Source organism: Triturus cristatus, chromosome 3_1, assembly GCF_964204655.1.
Source record: "Triturus cristatus chromosome 3_1, aTriCri1.1, whole genome shotgun sequence".
NCBI lineage: Eukaryota > Metazoa > Chordata > Amphibia > Caudata > Salamandridae > Triturus > Triturus cristatus.
This window is the reverse complement of record NC_140583.1, coordinates 270,766,436-270,784,829: the sequence shown is the minus strand read 5'-3', so window position 1 is coordinate 270,784,829 and position 18,394 is coordinate 270,766,436.

The following is an 18,394-nucleotide window of genomic DNA, read 5'->3' as shown; positions in this document are numbered from 1 at the left end:
GAGTCCGCCTATGTTAACAGTTGGTGATGCTGAATTGCTGCATGATTTATTTCAATTGCAATGTGAAAATGAAAATGGTGGAATGTCCAACAGCCAGGGCACAGGAAATCGTGTTTGTATTTCACCTACCAACTTCAAACCCAAGTCAACATTTTGCCCGATTATGCTTAGAGACAATATAGATGTCTTTCATGACAAAATCTCTCAAGAATTGAGAACATTACAGAAAAAGCAAGACAATATTATCAAAAGACACTACTACCGTGATCATGCTTATCACCAACTTCAAAACAATGATAATATAATTATCCGACAATCGGATAAAGGCGGCAACGTCGTGATGTGGCCAAGAGAGATGTACATGGAGGAGGCACTTGGTCAGTTGAATGACAGGGAATGTTATAAACGCAGCACAATGGCAGAAGTTACAATGGCATGGAACACTTTCTATACAAACTTGCTGGCATGGAAAAGCACAGGATTGCTAACGATTGAGAAATTTAAATTCTTAAAGAATGACCACCCGGTGATGCCTATGGTTTATTTTATACCTAAAATACACAAAAATAATTTGAAATCACCGGGTCGGCCGATAATTTCAGCCTGCAATAGCATCATGGAGAATGCCAGCAAATACGTGGATTTTTTCTTGCAGGACCACGTAAAGAAACTTCCATCCTTTATCCTTGACACAGGTGACTTGTTGCAAAAACTGGAAGGTACAATTTGGCAACCTGACTATTTGCTTATATTATTAGATATATCGTCCCTTTACACGAGCATTCATCACAGGGACGGTTTAAAAGCAATAGAGCCCTATTTGAATACCAAGCCTATTTGCTATCTAGAACACAATAGAATGTTATCTATGATCAATATATGTTTAGAAAATAATTTCTTCCTATTTTCAAACCAGGTGTTTCAGCAGGTGAGGGGTGTAGCTATGGGGGCCTATTTCTCCCCCAGCTATGCCTGCCTGCATATGGGACTATGGAAGGAACTGGTACTTGTACCTACCTTCACCGACATCATGTCCCACAATGTTATTAAATGGTACAGGTACATTGACGACCTGCTGATAATTTGGAGGGGCCCAGAATAGGATGCTCTACACTTTATCGAGCGGCTCAATGGAAACAATCTTAACTTGCACTTTACTGGTCAGATCAGTAGTAATTCCATATGCTTTCTTGATGTTGAGATCAGTATTCAGCATAATCAACTTCAGACCGAAATGTACAGGAAACCAACGGCTGGTAATGCCATATTACGTGCCTCTAGCCACCATCCTGCACACTTAATTAGCAGTATACCCTATGGGGAGATGCTACGGATAAGAAGAATATGCAGCACTGACTTTGATTGCCTTACAGCACAAAAAGAATGCAGCGACAGATTTATAAGAAGAGGTTACTTCCCAGAGGTGGTCGACAAAGCCATAGTCAAAGCCAACGAACATGGCAGACCACAAGCACTAGCAGGCACACCCAGAGCTGTCCAAAGTAATCAATCTGAGACAATACAACAGACTAGACTGATCCTCACCTACAATAGCCAGCATAAAACAATTCACAGGATTGTCTATAAAAATTGGGCACTGATCAAAAATGATCCAGTTTTGGGGGTCAATTTGACACGATCACCTAGTATTACTTACAGAAAGGCACGCTCCATGAACCAATGCCTCGTGAAAAGCAGTCCTGAGGTGAGAGTAAACACTACTTGGCTCAACTCCTGTAAAGGTTTTATAAAATGTGCAGTTTGTAAGGCCTGCAAAAATGGAATTAGTAAAAGTGAATACAGAACACCCTTCAGCAATAGACCAGTCCGCATTCACAAAAAATTGACTTGCAAAACTGATTTTGCTATTTATGTGCTGGAGTGTCCTTGTGACCTGCGCTATGTGGGCAGCACTAAGCTGCACGTCCACAAGAGGATACTCCAGCACATCCGGGCAATCAACAATGGAGATTCTACCTATCCGGTTGCCAGGCATTTCGATTAATTTCATGCCAGAAACTCTACTGAGTTAAAGTTCTTTGTGATCGACACGGTCGCACCTCTGAGAAGAGGTGGTGACCGAGAGTCACTGTTACGCGAATTGGAGACAAAGTATATTCTAGAAATGGATTGTATGAGACCTCATGGATTAAATTCCAGTGAGGATTTCTATACACATTTATAATTAGTTAGGCATTAAGCCCTCATAGAATTGTGTCCGCTGTTGTCCGCCTTCCATAAGTTTTTAAAGTAATATTTTTAGAGTAATATTTTCACTGTAAGGTACATTTTGCACTGGTTTGCACATGGTTTTGCACTTTATGGTTAATGTGACTTTGTGTATTTTTGCACTGGGTTTTTTTGTGCTTGACATGGAATAGTGGTGAATGGCCCACTTGGGCTTTATTTTTAACATCAAGACCATATTGCTGATATAATGTGTGTATTTCAACCAATTTCAATTTGAGGATGCTGCTATTTATCATGAAAAGTTTTACATTTGTTTTACTTTTTAAAGTTGCATTTTATACGATGAAATAGGTTTTTTACACTCCGGTAAATTTTAGGGCAATGCTCGCATGATATCATGTATTTATTTATTTATTATGCTGCATATTACCTGATATTTATCAGGTTTGCTCTATTTTGTTCATATCTTGTTTACAACTTACCTTGTTTATGCATTTGTGTTTAAATATAGTAGTCATTTAGTGTTTTGGCATTTCTTCCATGCCCATGCATTTACCAGTGTGTCACGTCATTTGGTCTCTCACTTTAAAAACTGTAACCGCTACCCTAACAGTGTCATGTGATCAAGGCCCCACGTGTTCTGAAACGCGTTATGGCGGCGGTGCTGGGCACAGAATAAACAACATTGCACCACTACTTTGGGTTTGCTTCATCCATTCTACAGATTTCGTTTGCAAAGAGAGTGACGATTCAAACTGCATATATATATATATATTTTTTTTTTTACAAATTAAGCACTACAATGCCCCCATTGCGAATTACTAGCCATGGGCTTCTGCAGTGTGGGGCGGGCTTTAATGTTTTTGCCAGGGCTGATGTTGGTTTTCAGCTTGGCCCTCGTGCTCCTGCCTCTGTTTTTCCTTAGCTATAGAGCTTTCCCCTCTTCCTTTGTCCTGCTCCGAGAACCACCTGCTACAGACTCACAAACCTGCCCCTCCCTGGCCTTCTGTGCCCACTCCACTCAGAGGGGGATAATCTCAAGAACGTGTGATAATCATCACAAAATTAGCTTAACGTAACTTTGCACATCGCAGTCTATCGTGGGGAAAATAACACCGTGGTATCATGATATTCTCAAGCCGGCGGTACCATGCGATAGGCTCATGATAACACGTCAAATGTCCGTGATAAAGTCAACGCAACGCCGCAAAAATGCGAAACACGAACGCAAAACAAGGTGCGATGAGGCCAATCGCGATACAAAAACCAGCGAAAACCGACTGGCCTGTAATTCCCACGCGTCATGCGGTAAAATGCACTATAAAAGCAACAAAAAAAAAGGGAGAAAAAAAGAAACTGTGTAGCACCATGGATGCACCCGGGCCAATGCGAGCCCCACAGACCACCAGCAAGGAACCTCCTGGTCGGGGAAGACCAAGGAGAAGAGGAAGAGGCAGACGGGCTGCACTCCGCAGGAAAACCAGATCAGCGTCACGGAGGTGACAGAACACTACCATCCACTGAACGTCAATTTGACAAACATGAATGCAGTCGGAGTGTCAAGGAGGTCCATGGAGGAGTACAAGAGGCGCTGGCATGATGTGATAAGCCAAACCAAACACAAACCCGCTGCCAACAGGAAGGCAGCAAGGGCGACTGGAGGTGGGAGTCGTGCGCCACAGGAGGAACAGGAGCAAATGGAGGCCACAGTCATCAGGGTGGAAACGGCGCAAGGGGTTGGGAGTCCGGACACAGCTCAATAGGACCTGACACAACACCAACAGGGTAACGACCAGGGAATGGGGGGACGGAGGGTGACGGGCACAATGGCACACACACACAACGACGTGTAGCACACCGCGCACCCACAATGACCCCGGATAATGTCCCTGATCCCCGTGGCACACTGCAGCACACACACATAGCAATCACAGCACATCTCACGACAATGTGGTACAAAATGCAACACCAACACTGCAGAACAGAGGACACACCTGGGTCCACCCATGCACAGAAACAGGCCAATCGCATCTAACATAGCAGGAAACTGTGAGAGTGAAATGTATGTGTACAAGCTCTCATCTGTCATGTAGTCCAAATATCCACTGTCCCGCCTCAAATTTCAGCACCTCCCAAACAGTCACAATGTACATTGTCATACAGTCTGCATGTTAACAAGAACAATGCGCCAACATACAGGTCAACACAATGTCTAAATGCATCTCCCCTTCACATTGCAGAGGGACAAATAACACCTCCAGCAGAGCAGACCAGACAACTCATCAGTGATGCTGGAGAGGACCACCACACCTCTGACACTGACGCCCTACAACAGCTCATGGACATCTTAGGCAACCCACCCCCAGGAGCAGGGCAGTCAAGCTACATAGAGGAGACCCCAGCCCCTGCACAGACCACACAGCAGGAAGCCCCCGCCACCACGGCTGGCTCCCAACACTCCACCGAGGCACACATCGCATTCCAATGCCAGGTGTCAGAATTTCAAAAGGAGGTGGCCGAACAGGTGCAGGTGGGGTCAGAGCTCATGGAAGCCGAACTGGACCACATACATGGGTGTCTAAGTCCCATCAGTGACCACCTACAACCCACAAAGGAGACCCACACTGGGACAGACACACATGCATGTGCACATGTCCTGTAATGAACCACGCCCAGAGCTCCGAAATTATCATTCATGCACCCACGCCGGAACTCCTTACGATGGCCCAGTCCACTCCTCTTACGTTTTGAGTGGGTGACGTCAAAACTACATGTCCAAGGTCTCACCCGCTGCCAGCAGGGACATGGTTGCGTCCGCTGTACACAGCACAATGTAATGTTGTAGGGCCCGGGGCCCTCATGCAATCATTGTGACCACACGGACACACACAGATAGTTTGTGGTACTGGCTATGGGCACGTGCACCCGGCCCCTTTATTGGCAGGGTCACATGTACAGTGACGCCTGTGCTGGATGTGTGTGGGGTGAGTGTAAGCCAGCCCACAAGGAGTGGTTGGTGCTGGCAACAACAACAACAGTGAACACCATTAAAACGGAAACAGAAAACACCAGTATTGCAGAGACAACTACGGAGCATCATGGTGGCAGCCGGAGCAAGTACAGAGGTCACACAATGAGCAAACAGAAGTGTCCATGAGCTGTGGTGCACTGAGTTAGTGGCACCTGTAGTGCTAAGCAGGGTATCAGGCAGATGAAGGCATCCACGACAGGTGTGAGCAACTATGATAGTCTGGCAGTAAGACACTTTCGACTCTGACAGTTGGCGTTTGGAGGTGGTCCTGGCTGTGGTGGCGTGTGCCTCCTGCGGAGATGCAACGTCTGGGCCGGTCAGGACTCAATTTGATGTGTGAGCCCTGGTGGACCGAAGTTGAAGCCGGAGGCAGCGAACAGCACGGGGCCACATACATATGGCGTTGATGACCCAAGGCCATAGTCTCAGAGGCCATCCAAAATCTCAGCAGACAGGGTCCCTGACTTGAACTGCACAGAGTTAGTGGCCCCGGGTGCACTGCGGCCGGCACAGGCACACCGCCATGGGACGGTGACTTGCGGTGCAGTGAGATAGGGCCACGCGAGCTGAGTGGGTCCTCATCGATGTCCAAGGTGAATGTGGTGGAGGGTTGCGTGGGACAGTGGAAGGTGTCCTCCAGGGCATCACGCAGAGGGTAGAAGCCGTCCGGAAGCGGCAAATGGAGGAGTGGAATGCTACTGCCTAGTTTTTGCCACCAAGTCAGTAACAACGACATGATGATAACAACAACTCCCAGTACATAGACTCAGTCGCCACCAAAGTTCAACCAGAAAGTGTCCATGGATGTCGGGGAACAGACTTAGTGGCACCGGAGCTGAAAGGGGATGCAGTCTGCGATGAGGCCTGTACAATGATATCAAATCTGTCATTAATGAATCAATACTGAGTTCTGAAAGTGTGACCTACTCAACCGCAGTGTAGGCCCGAGGCAGCGGTCAGCGCGGGCCAATGGCTGTTCAACGGGCTCCTCCTGAAACTCTAACACACAATGTTGAAATGTCATGTGGGGGTGACTTGTGGTTGACGGAGGTGGAAGCACCAGAGCTAAGCGTGTAGTGTCAGCCACCGTGCCGTGTCCTCCTAGTATGACTGGATTGGATTGGTGTGAGGCCTGCTGGATTGCAGTGTAGTCCGAAGGCATAGTCATCAAGGGCCCACAGACACGTGTGGTTGGGATGCTATGCACAGACTTGGTGTCACCACATCAAAGGGAGTATTGTGATTTAAACTCTGCATTAATGTGTGTACTCTGACATAATCAAGACGCAGTCCCAAATGTGTGACCTACTCGACTGCAGTGTAGGCCGGAGGCAATGGTCAGCAGGGGCCCACTAGCACTTGTCATCAGCTTGCGATGCACAGAGTTAGTGACACCAGGGCAGATGTTGGTAGTGCTCAGTCACCTCCATTGAGATGATCCTTTTTTCCTCCAGACTGAAACACGTCTTCCTCTTACACCTCTCCTGGCGTGCAATGTTATGAACTGTGCCATGATGAAATCAAGACTCAGTTCCAAATGTGTGACCCACTCAAGCGCAGTGTGTGCCGGGGGCAGTAGTCCGCGAGGGCACACAGACACTTGTGGTTGGAATGCTGTACACAGACTTGGTGTTACCACATCGGAGGGAGTATAGTGACATAAAATCAGCCATTAATATGTACTCTGCCACTGTGTAATCAAGACTCAGTTCCAAATGTGTGACCTACTTGTCCGCTGTGTATGCCGGTGGAGTACGTCAACGAGAAAGGAGTATTGCGGGTCTGGCTCGAGGAGGCCGTGATGGTCTGAGCAGGCTGCCAGGTCGCGGGCATCAGGCTTGGAGGTTGCATCGGCACGTGGTGGGCCCTCCTTGACACACGTCGGTGTCGGCAGGTGAGCAGTGAGGCCTGGCTGTGCAGGGGCGGGCAAGACGGGTTTGGAGACCAGCAGCCCGGGATACAGCAGGCGCACAGGATCGCAAGCAACTCCCCACACGACTACAGCGTCGACCTCATGGCGGGGTGAGAGGTGCCGCCCTGGCAGAGACGTTGGGCATTCCGGAAGAGAATCACGCCCGGGGCTACGTGCTTTTTATTCACACCCCTTCGCTGGCCTGTTGTACGCTGGGCCAGCCCACTCTGCTCACGCTTACAGGGGGGGACGTAACTAGCTACATTCCCGCAAACTTCCCCACTGGCTGGGGTGACATGGTTGCGTCCACTGTCCACTACACTCCATACACCAGCAGTGTATGTTGACATGGATATGGGTGTGGTCTGTATACTGCTGTCTGGCCTTCATATCCACGCCACTCTTGGCATTGTGTACATTCTCATTCATGGGTCACTTGCCTCCTTCGCACATGCCTGGTTCCCACCTCTCCCCACAATCTGCTATTATGTGGCTGATGGGCCATGCCGTTGAAGGCTCATGTACATGGCTAGCCAAGGTTTCCACAGTGAGTTGTGCTGTCGTGTCTGGTGGGTGGGAATGTTGTTGGGCATGTTGTATGTGAGTTTGTAACGTGTGCATTCCCAGTGTTGTGATTTGCATGGTTGTGGAGTTGAGGTGTGTGGTCTGTTCATTTGGTACTTACCAACGAGCAGTGCATTTCCATGGATGCCATCCTGGTAGTGCTGGTTGATGATGGACTGTCAGTAGAAGTGGAATCATGCACACTGCCTGGGTAGTTGGCGACGACGTTGGTGGCGATTCCCCGGAGGTCAACTGTTGCCTGCACATTGATGGAATGCGTGTGCTTTCCATTGAGGTAGGTGTGTGCAGTGTCACCAGGGGGCATAAGTAGGACATGTGTGCTGTCGATTGCCCACAACACGTGCATGAATCCAGCTATGGCATATAAGCCTTGCTTGGTCTCCAGCTGTTCCTGCACATTGTGGGAGACGTATAGGTACTGGGGTACCAGGCTGATGATGGCATCCAGGACAGGTGTGAGTGACTTGGTTGGGGCTGGCTGTGAGACTCATCCGACTCTGGCAGTTGTTGGTTGGTAGGTACCAGAGGCCAACAGGTGCAGCACAGCCAGCAGCTATGTCTGAGGTGGGATTTTGGTTGTCCGCTGTGTTGGTGCCGTCAGCCTGTTGGGCGATGATGGTCAGGATGTGTCAGGCTCCTCCTTCCTGAATCCTCGGAGTGGTGTTGATCCTCTATGGGGGCCCACCTCCCGATAACACCAAGTCTGGAATGAAATACTCACAGACTGTTGGAGCTATCAAGCGGGGGAAGGAAAGGGTAGGAACAGCTGGGAGGGAGACCTGGGAATGACACAGGAAAACACTATAAGTATATCTACTGCAACCATCTTACACAGTTTTAAAACAGGTGCGTTTTCAAGTCGACTCTAGAGCAGTTCTCATACCCTACCTGTAAAATTAAAGAAAATAAACAACGGACACCAGAAGAGAATAGGGTGGTTGCCTGTTCCTCAACCTGAAACTATAGGAGACAAAGAAGAGCATACAATGTGAATGCTTCCTATCTCAAATGAAACCTCAGTTAAATGTTCTCTTTAAGGAAACCCACGTACCACAGTGTATACGACAGTATGGTCATAGGTGAACACTGAGAGCCGCACCCTATAGCATCACTCTCTTATGGAAGAAAACATAAGAAACAAAACAAGGAACAACCAATGTGCAGGGTATTTGATAGGGTAAAGTGCAATCACAGTCTTTGAGAAACGTCCACACAAAAGAAAGAAGCCCAGATACATTGATACTCCTCAATATGTTTTGCCAAGAAAAGGTAAATGAAATACAAGGCACCAGTATGCCGCTTCTGATGTATTGTCAATAGCTGCACAAATGTCAGGGTAGGGTTTTTTTAGCATATGTCCTGCCCCATGAAGCCACAAACAAAGAAGTCCAACAGAACGTTCCTCTATCTGTCTCTTGGTTGAAACCTGCCTGGTTTTTGCCAGCAGATAGAAGCAGTGTAAACCACAATAAAGCACCAATGGCAGTAAGCGTCCCTCTGCAAGGGACCGTAGATTACTGGTCCCGTCCAATAGAGAGAAGCTCTAGACAAAGAACCAGTCACTGGAAACCTATAGCCTCCTCTGCAGGAGCCCAGACCAGTACTCGTCCAACAGAGGAGGAGAGTCAGGAGGAGCAACAAAGCTCAAACCCTTGGCTTCTTGCTCCAGAGCAATGCGATACCGGGAATGTGCTAAACAGCACTCTTACCGCCTTGAAATTAAGTCCTTAGGAGAAGTCTGCTACAGCAAGCGATCAGGATAATCGGCAGCGTCTTCTTCCATGACCGCCGCCTTTACCTCGCTTCCGACGTCGCCTCGCTGTCACGTGGGGCGTGACCCGCTTTGCATGCCGAGGTTTGTAGTCCATGATTTTTTACACTTCCTGGTTCGCGCTAGCAGTACAGCCAGCGGGCAACCGGGATCAATTCCTGACTGGATGCATAGGATGGTTGTCCTTTTGAGCCTGTAGTGGGCAATGACATTGTCTGGTGTTAGGTCTGTGACCCTGGTGCGTTTCCTGAGGGCCCGCTGTCTTGGTCCGCACTGCCTCTGTGGTGGTACAGGGAGGGTCCGGGGGGTTGGTCCTCGAGGTCGTGGCGGTGGGTGTTGTGGCCCTGTTGGGGCTCCGAGCTGCATGATCAGTGGCATCTGTTATTCTTCAGGTGTGGCTGTGGTCTGGGCTCCCTTGTCTGGTGCCGGTTGTCATCTGACTTTGCACCAGGTCAGAGCAGGTGTTAATTTCCTGTTGCTAACGCACCTTATCACATGTCTTGTGATCTTATTGCCGATCTTGCTGGTAGTTGAGAATGTTGAGGTGTGGTGTTGTCGTGGCTTTTTGCTCGGGAACGCCTACTCTGCATCTCATTAGCGATAGTTGCCGGGGTCATCTGTGGCGATGGTTTTTGAGGATGCTGTCGCCCGGAAAACTGGTGATATCGGCTTTTTGCACCAGCTTGTGACTGGGGTGATAAATTGATCACGAATTTGGCTGCGATAAAGGGCTGATAATTCGGAGATAGGTCCTTGAGTATATGCCACAGAGTGTGCAATGAAAGGCAGTGAGAAAAATAATGACGGTGCTAGTCCCCAGCCACAAATCCCACTATTAATTTATTTCCACTCCAACCTTCCCCCAACTCCTGCAAATAATGCTGCTCAACGTCTTCATCTCCATCATTGTTCTCTGCTCATTTTCTCCCTTGTGCCCAAAGCTTTGTGCTGCTGTTCCTTCATTCTGCGGCTTACATGCCCAGCTCTTAAAACACTTGCTGCCCTAGTGATCTTCTTCTGCTTGTGCTAATCACTTCCAGATGCTCCTCAGTTCCGTAAAGTTGTTAATACATATGCACCAAACTCGCCGTTTTCCTATCCTCTGTCCTTCCATTCATTATTCCATCTGAAATCCACTCTTCTATCTTTCGGAATACCATTTACCCTTAAACACACACCTTTCTCAATTCACCTTCCAGTCACCATTCACTCTTCATTGACCTTCCCCAATTAGCTATTGACCATTTATTTTCTATTCATCCTCTTTTTTTAATATTTATTCACACCCCCATTCCCATTCTCCATTTCCTGTTAAACCTTCATTCTCCAATCATCATTCAATCACCACTCACCCTCTGTTCACAAGTTGCCTTACAAACACAGGATGTGGCTTGTGTCTAGGAAGGGATGCTAAGAAGGTCTGTTGACTGCCTTACGAACTTGCCTGAGGAAAGGGCAACTCCTCCCAGTAGCCATGGTGCTACCCTACACAGAATAGTATAGATGAAAGGTGAGAAGTGCATCCTCTAGAGGGTCACAGTTCGGTGGAAAACCCATCAAGGGAAAAAATGTCAGTTTGCATTATTTATGAATCTTGATTGCAGATTAAGATAGCGTTGGTTTTAATAGTGAGATATCGAACTCCTGCTGACATCAGAAAAGAGAAAAGAGTCGAGCAGATCCAAACTGGAGCCAAAACAAATCGTAAAGAAAGATCCATTCTGAATGAGAACAAAATCAATGACAAAAATGAATATCAATGGGAGATGATTGCAACTAAAAATGCGAGGAGACAATGCATTGTGAAAGGCATCTTGCCTTTCCTGCACTGCCTTATGTATGTATGAAACAAGAAATTATATGACAGGAAGTAACACTTTGATTGGCATGGTCCAATAAACTTTAAATGGAATGAACTTGATCTGGGAAAGGGCAGTTTCCAAGGCCGAGTTTGGCCTTATTTGAGAGTTCATGGTGTACATTCTAGCTCAAAGAAGAAGCCCAAGTTTGCCATCAGCGCTCCATGCAGCATTCTGGAGTCCCACTGTGGCAGATCATGTTCGGCACTATTTGCCTCCCCTCCTTGTCATTATAAATGTGGAAGCACTGGAGTGATTGGGGCAGTGAGCAGTGGCGGCTGGTAATTTAAGCAGGAGGAGAGGGCAGGTAGGCCACACACGCACATACACTCCATCATCTACATGCACATTCTACTCACTCACACCCAAATGCATTCACAAGCATGCCCACATACACCCACCATTCACAAGAACACATACCCATTCACAAATAAACATATATTCGTTCATACACACACGTACACACCAAACATTACAAAACTTAACACTTCTGCAGTTTCTCAAGGAGGGTAGCCTCTGAGGTTCCTGGAGGGTTGGTACTGCCTCCTCTTCTCATTGACTGGCCACAGGTCAACTAATGAGAGGAGTCGGCAGTCTCTACCTCTTCATAGAGTGGGATGTGTTGACAACCTGGGCCAACGTGAGCATCGAGGACACAATCAAGACCATGGGCACAATCCACTCCGATCCCCGTCCGACCCTCTCCCACACCACATCTTCAACAAAGCCAGCAGGTCCATCGCACCCCACCTGTGCAACATCATCAACCTCTCCTTCGAGACCGCTACCTTCCCTGAGAACTGGAAGCACGGCGAGATCAACGCCCTACTGAAGAAACACAAGGCGGATCTGTGCGACCTCAAGAACTTCCGGGCCATCTCCCTGCTTCTGTTCCCAGCAAAGGTCATCGAGAAGATAGATAACATCCAGCTCTCCCATCACCTCGAAGACAACAACATCCTGGACCCCTCCCAATCAGGATTCCGCAGCAACCACAGCACCGAGACCACCCTCATCGCCGCCACAGACGACATCAGGATCCTGCTAGACAATGGCGAGATGGTGGCCCTCATCCTCCTGGATCTCTCCGCCGCCTTCGACACCGTCTGCCACCGCACACTACGCACGCACCTCCACGACTCAGGCATCCGTGACAAGGCCTTGGACTGGACCATCTCCTTCCTCACCGGCAGAACTCAGAAAGTCCGCCTCCCCCCGTTCCGATCCGAATCCTCCGAGATCATCTGCGGCGTCCCACAGGGATCCTCCCTCAGCCCGACGCTGTTCAACGTCTACATGGCACCACTAGCAGGCATCGCCCGACAGCACGACCTCAACATAATCTCCTACGCCGACGACACGCAGCTGATCCTCTCCCTCACCAAGGACCCTCTCACCGCCAAATCCAACCTCCACCAGGGAATGAAGGCCGTCGCCGACTGGATGAAGGAAAGCCGCCTTAAGCTGAACTCAGACAAGACGGAGATACTCATCCTCGGGCCCAACCCCTCAGCATGGGACGACTCCTGGTGGCCCGCATCACTGGGGACACCCTCGGCCCCTACCAACCACGCACGCAACCTGGGAGTCATCCTCGACTCAAAACTCACCATGACCAAACAAGTCAATGCAGTCCACCTGCTTCAACACCCTCCGCATGCTCCGCAAGATCTACAGATGTATCCTGACAAACACATGGAAAACAGTCACCCAGGCCCTAGTCAGCAGCAGACTCGACTACGGAAACGCCCTCTACGCCGGAGTCTCGTCCAAGCTCATCAACAGACTGCAAAGAATCCAGAACGCATCTGCACGCCTAATCCTCGACGTCCCACGCCGCGACCATATCACCCCCCACCTGAGGAACCTACACTGGCTCCCCGTCGACAGAAGAATCTCCTTCAAGCTCCTGGTCCACACACACAAGGCACTCCACAAAACCGGCCCAGCCTATCTCTACAGTCTACTCTCCTTCTACGTACCCAACAGGAAGCTACGCTCCGCCGACCACGCCCTGGCAGCGGTCCCGCGCATCCGCAGAACCACATCCGGAGGCAGGTCCTTTTCCCACCGCGCTGCCAAGACCTGGAACACCCTCCCCCTCAACCTACGACAAACCAAAGACCTGCTGACCTTCAGAAGACGACTCAAGACCTGGCTCTTCGACCAGTAGCAGCAGTCCCCCCCCCCCCAAAACCCCCTCCCCCTCAGCGCCTTGAAACCCTTACGGGTAAGTAGTGCGCTTTACAAACGATTTGATTGATTGATTGATTAATTGACATACGGTCCTGGGCAGGGCCGGACTGGCCGTAGCGGGCACCGGGCAATCCCCCGGTGCGCCGCACGGGTGGGGGCCGTTTTTGGGCCCCTAGGGGCCGTTTTTGTTACAGGGCCGTTTTTGCAGAATAGCTGCAAAATCGGCCCTGGCAAAGAGATCGGCGGCACCCCCAAGCGGGTGGGGGGGGCGGCCGAGCACTTTGCCAGGGCCGGTTTTGGTTCCCAGTCCGGCCCTGGTCCTGGGCACTTCAGTTTTTAAAACTGAAGCTTCCAGGTCTGAGGCTCTCAGTGACACTCCCCCTTATCATAAGGGGGATGTCCTCCAAGCGCCTTCTCCGGCTGAAGAGGCCACACTCTCAGCAGCTGCGACATCTTCATCTCAGCAGAGTTCAGCTTAGGCAAACTTTATGTGCTCTATCTTTGCTCACACAGGGTCCTTAGGATGCCACGCGGCAAGGACCCGGAGGAGCACGGAGGAGCCAAGAAGGGCGTCTAAGGCAAGCGGGATGGCACTTGCAGCCCGGGCTGGTCCTGACGGACACCCACCAAGTCGGTAGCAAGTTGAAGCCTAACACCACGGAAACAATGGCCCAGGTGGTTCGGCGCCTCCCTAGAGATTGGCCTGCCTGAAGGCAGACAATGAACAGGAATGAACTAAAAGGACTATAATTACAGAGACAGTATATGTGTCAACTGAATGTTATGCATGAGCATGAAATTGTCAATATGTGTAAATGTTATGTTATAATAAACTGCAACCTTTTAAGGCACCAAGCACGTGGTCACTGGTGATGTCAATGGTTAAGAGGGACGCAGTTGGAAATGTTGAAGGGTGGGGGAGGTGAGTCGCCACTTGGGAGAAGTTCTGATACAGCACTACAAATGTGAATTCTAAAACTGAGCACAGTGATCCAAACGTAACTTCTAGAATTTAGATAGTATGACAAAGGAGGCGTGGTCAAGATGATGGTGAGCTCGGTGAAAAGCCCAACAATTATCCGATGTTTATACTCTCCATCCTGCCGAATATCCGTAGAAGGACTGCCTGGGTGCCTCCCGCAGCCCCGACATGACACCCTCGGCCCTATTGGTGACAGAAAACACCAAACTATTGTGCAGCCTGATATGAGCCACAGCTCGACTGAGCTAACGCGCAAGTTTTCTGCCGGCAGACTGCTGCGGGCTGCTGGGTGAGCTGCTGCTAAACACAGTCCTGCCAAGTACCACACATTAGGCATTAGACTAGCGCATTTTGGTGTGGTGGTCCACATCACCGCACCAAAATTCAGAGTCACGTATTTATAGCGTCTCCCAGAGTTGCTGATAGCTAGAGACAGAGCACTGCTATTAGCTCTCATTGAACAATACAGGACCGGGTGCTGCTCTGGAAGGCCATGTTCTGTTACAGACTGCACAACACTGTGCAGTGCAGCTACTGCACTGCTCTGCTGTTTAATTAATAATGTACATCTTTATCTGCCAGGAAGGAGGTGGTTCTGATCACGCCGGCCGGCCAGGCTGGCTCAGCTGAGCTCTCACTGGGGCTGCAGCACCACGGCAGCGTTTGCAACATTGTACATTTCCCGCACGAGACAGAAAAAGAAGACATTAAATGGGCGGTGGTAGCAGGCGGAAGTTATGTTTGTAAGTTTCATTTTCTAGGTCGAGGACCGTCCGGTCTGCCGAAGGCAGAACCGGAAGTCGGAGATTTAATGTTTTGGAGAAGAGGGGCTTGAACCCGCCCCTCTTCTCCCCTCTTCTCCATTGGCTGGCCTCTTGAATGCTGGCCAGCCATTGGAGAAGAGGCTTTGTCACTCCGAACAGGCCCCGTCCTTTTCGGATTCGGGGGCGTGCGGCAGAACCAGAAGTCGGAGATTTAATGTTTTGGAGAAGAGGGGCTTGAACCCGCCCCTCTTCTCCCCTCTTCTCCAATGGCTGGCCTCTTGAATGCTGGCCAGCCATTGGAGAAGAGGCTTTGTCACTCCGAACAGGCCCCGTCCTTTTCAGATTCGGGGGCGTGTTTTTTTCTACTTTTCTGATTATCTCCTCCAGCCAATGGCAAGAGGAGAACACGCCCCCGAATCCGAAAGCGCCGCTGCCTTTCTCTGAGGCATTTCTGCTTCGCCTCGGAGAAAGGCAGTGGTGTCAGCGAAGTCAGCCTGTGTCCAGCTGTGCTAATATTTGGAATCATTTCAAATTGTTGGGGTTCCAAAACCCCGATTTTATAATACGAAATGGAAAGCGGCGATCAGAGTAAAGCCCTCGCGTTTTATGAGTCTTGGGGTGCCGCTCTAAAGCCGGCCCTGAATGCCACCACAAGAATTCTATACACAGCGTAAAACCAGCACTACATTCGACCGATGTAATGATGTTAAGCTCTGGATAGCGCTACGCGTAGGCGTCAGGAAGAGTCCACTCACCGGAATCTCTGCTACAACAATCGATGCAATACCGATAGAAGCGTTTTTTTTTGTCCTATTACGTAATAGTTTGGTGTCTGTGCTCGGCCTACAGTTAGTCTGTCGCGCCGTGTTAGCGCATAAACAGAAATCGCCCAGGTATTTATATTGATACACTATGCAGATAATTGGTTTAGAAACGCGAAGTGTGAAATCAACAATGCCGCGTGCCTGCAGCTAGCTGGGCTGGGTCCGTCTGGAAGTGTAAGTGTCTGTAAACAAAGGCTGCGGATTTCACTAGGGGGTGCGCTGTGCCCCGCCCGAGTGTCTCAAGTCTGGGGGTTTGCGAACATTCTGTTGATGTGCCCAGCTGGGGTCTCTCACTCGTAGACGGGATTACCGCCTTCACCTCTCTGTTCTGCAAGCGGGCTTTTATCACCTTTGACTTTTGTGACTGTTTACCCCATTTCACTCTCTCTTATGCAAGCGGGCTTTTATCACCTTTGAGCTTTGTGGCATTGAGTCTTTGTGGAAAGAGAAGGAGGCCATTTAGCTGACGCTCCGGGCTCATCAGCAGTGACTCCCGCAGAACAATAGGAAGGCGCGGGAGGGGCTCGCCTTAACCGGTAGAACAAGCATTTACAATGGAATGGTCTCGGCATTGGTAAAGTTAGAACTATTGGCATTGCTCATGACATTATTTTTGTTTATGTTTTTGTTTTTAAAACATTTAAAGAAACGGCATTGTCATGAGCAATGCCAATAGCTCTAACTTTAACAATGCCGAGACCGTTGCATTGTAAATGCTTGTTTAAGTCCCCACTGCACGCACCGCCGCCTGTGCCTCTCATGCCCTGCTGTGACTGACGAGTCCAGGCTGCTTGGAGGCTCCTCGTGGTGGCCGTGGGTCTCAGTCACTCTGGAGATTGTAGGTCGCCTGCTCGTGAACCCGCTGCTGCTGCTAGTATCATGTTACAAAGGAAATAAAACTGACGGTTTCAAGGACACACGCACAGCGCTGGTGAAATACGAAGGGCCAACAACAACACTGTCAGACACTCAGCCACCCTTCAAAGGGGTGTGCTCAGAGCAGGATGCCAACCACATCCAGGTGGAATACCTGCCAGAGGAACAAAGCATGGTCCCGGAGGACTCGGTCCACCGAGGTCAGGTGAGCTTCAATAACCTTATATTTAATGATATTATTTTATCTATAGTGTGAACACATGAGCCAAGAGTTTCACGCCTCGTTTGTATCAACAACCTTGTGGCCTGTTCTGTTGTCTTGTGATTGCTGAAGTGCTTCCATAACTGTCCATATACGCACTTCAGCACTCACAAGACATAGAACAGACCACTAGGTTGTTGATGCAAACCAGCAGGAGGCGTGAAGTGCTCAGCTCATGCGTAATCATCGCAGCCGGCACAGTCTTGTGCTTACCTCACTCACTGTGTTTACAGCAGAGCACTAGATGCTGACACTGCCGGGGGTGCATTCAATCAGGACACTCCTTAGCTTTTCTTCGAGAGTTGAGGCTTCAATGTGCAGAATTTTCTGGTGCCTTCCAAAACACCAGGCTGCTCCGGATTGAAACCAAGACTGAGTAATTATGATAGTTTATTAACAGGCAACTGAGATCATGCACACTGGAGCCTCTCACATCCTGTTTGGGTCAGTCCAGTCTCACAGTCCCTTCCATTTCTGGTGCTTTACAGCAGTGTTAAGATGATCTTATAGTTTCACGTAACTACAATAGGTGTCATTTCTGATATTTATGTGGAGGTGACGCTGAAATGGAACCGACACCGGGGGACAGGACCCTCGGTAGCCATCAACAACTTGAAGAGACCCTTCAGACTCACTCCGCACAGTTTGACAAAGTAATCTATTTTGGACACTAAGAGCTCCCTGAAGGCTCGCATCGACTCAGTCTCAGTGGAGGTAAACTTACTGCGAGCCAACCACTGTAAGCTGGTGGACTGTGTAGAAGAAACTGAGTCTGTGCTGGCAGTCCTACACCCCTTTACTCAGAAATTGCAGGAGAGTCTACAGAAGGTGGAGGAGGAGGTCATCGTTATACACCGCTGAGCGGAAGACGCCGAAGGCAGGTCCAGGTGCAACAACATTCGCCTGATGGGCTTCCCCGAACTCCTGAAAGGCCATAGTGTGGAGCTGTTCTTGAATGAATGGCTGGTGCAGAATGTCCTTGTAGGAAAGCTGCTGAACTACTTCTTGTTTAAAATGACTTCCCACACCCTGGTCACCCACCCGTCCCGGGAGCTCCTACACGCCCCATCATAGCGCGCATCACAACTACCAGGACCACAACCTGCTTTTGCAGCGCTTCCTTACTAAAGGCCCATGGTCTT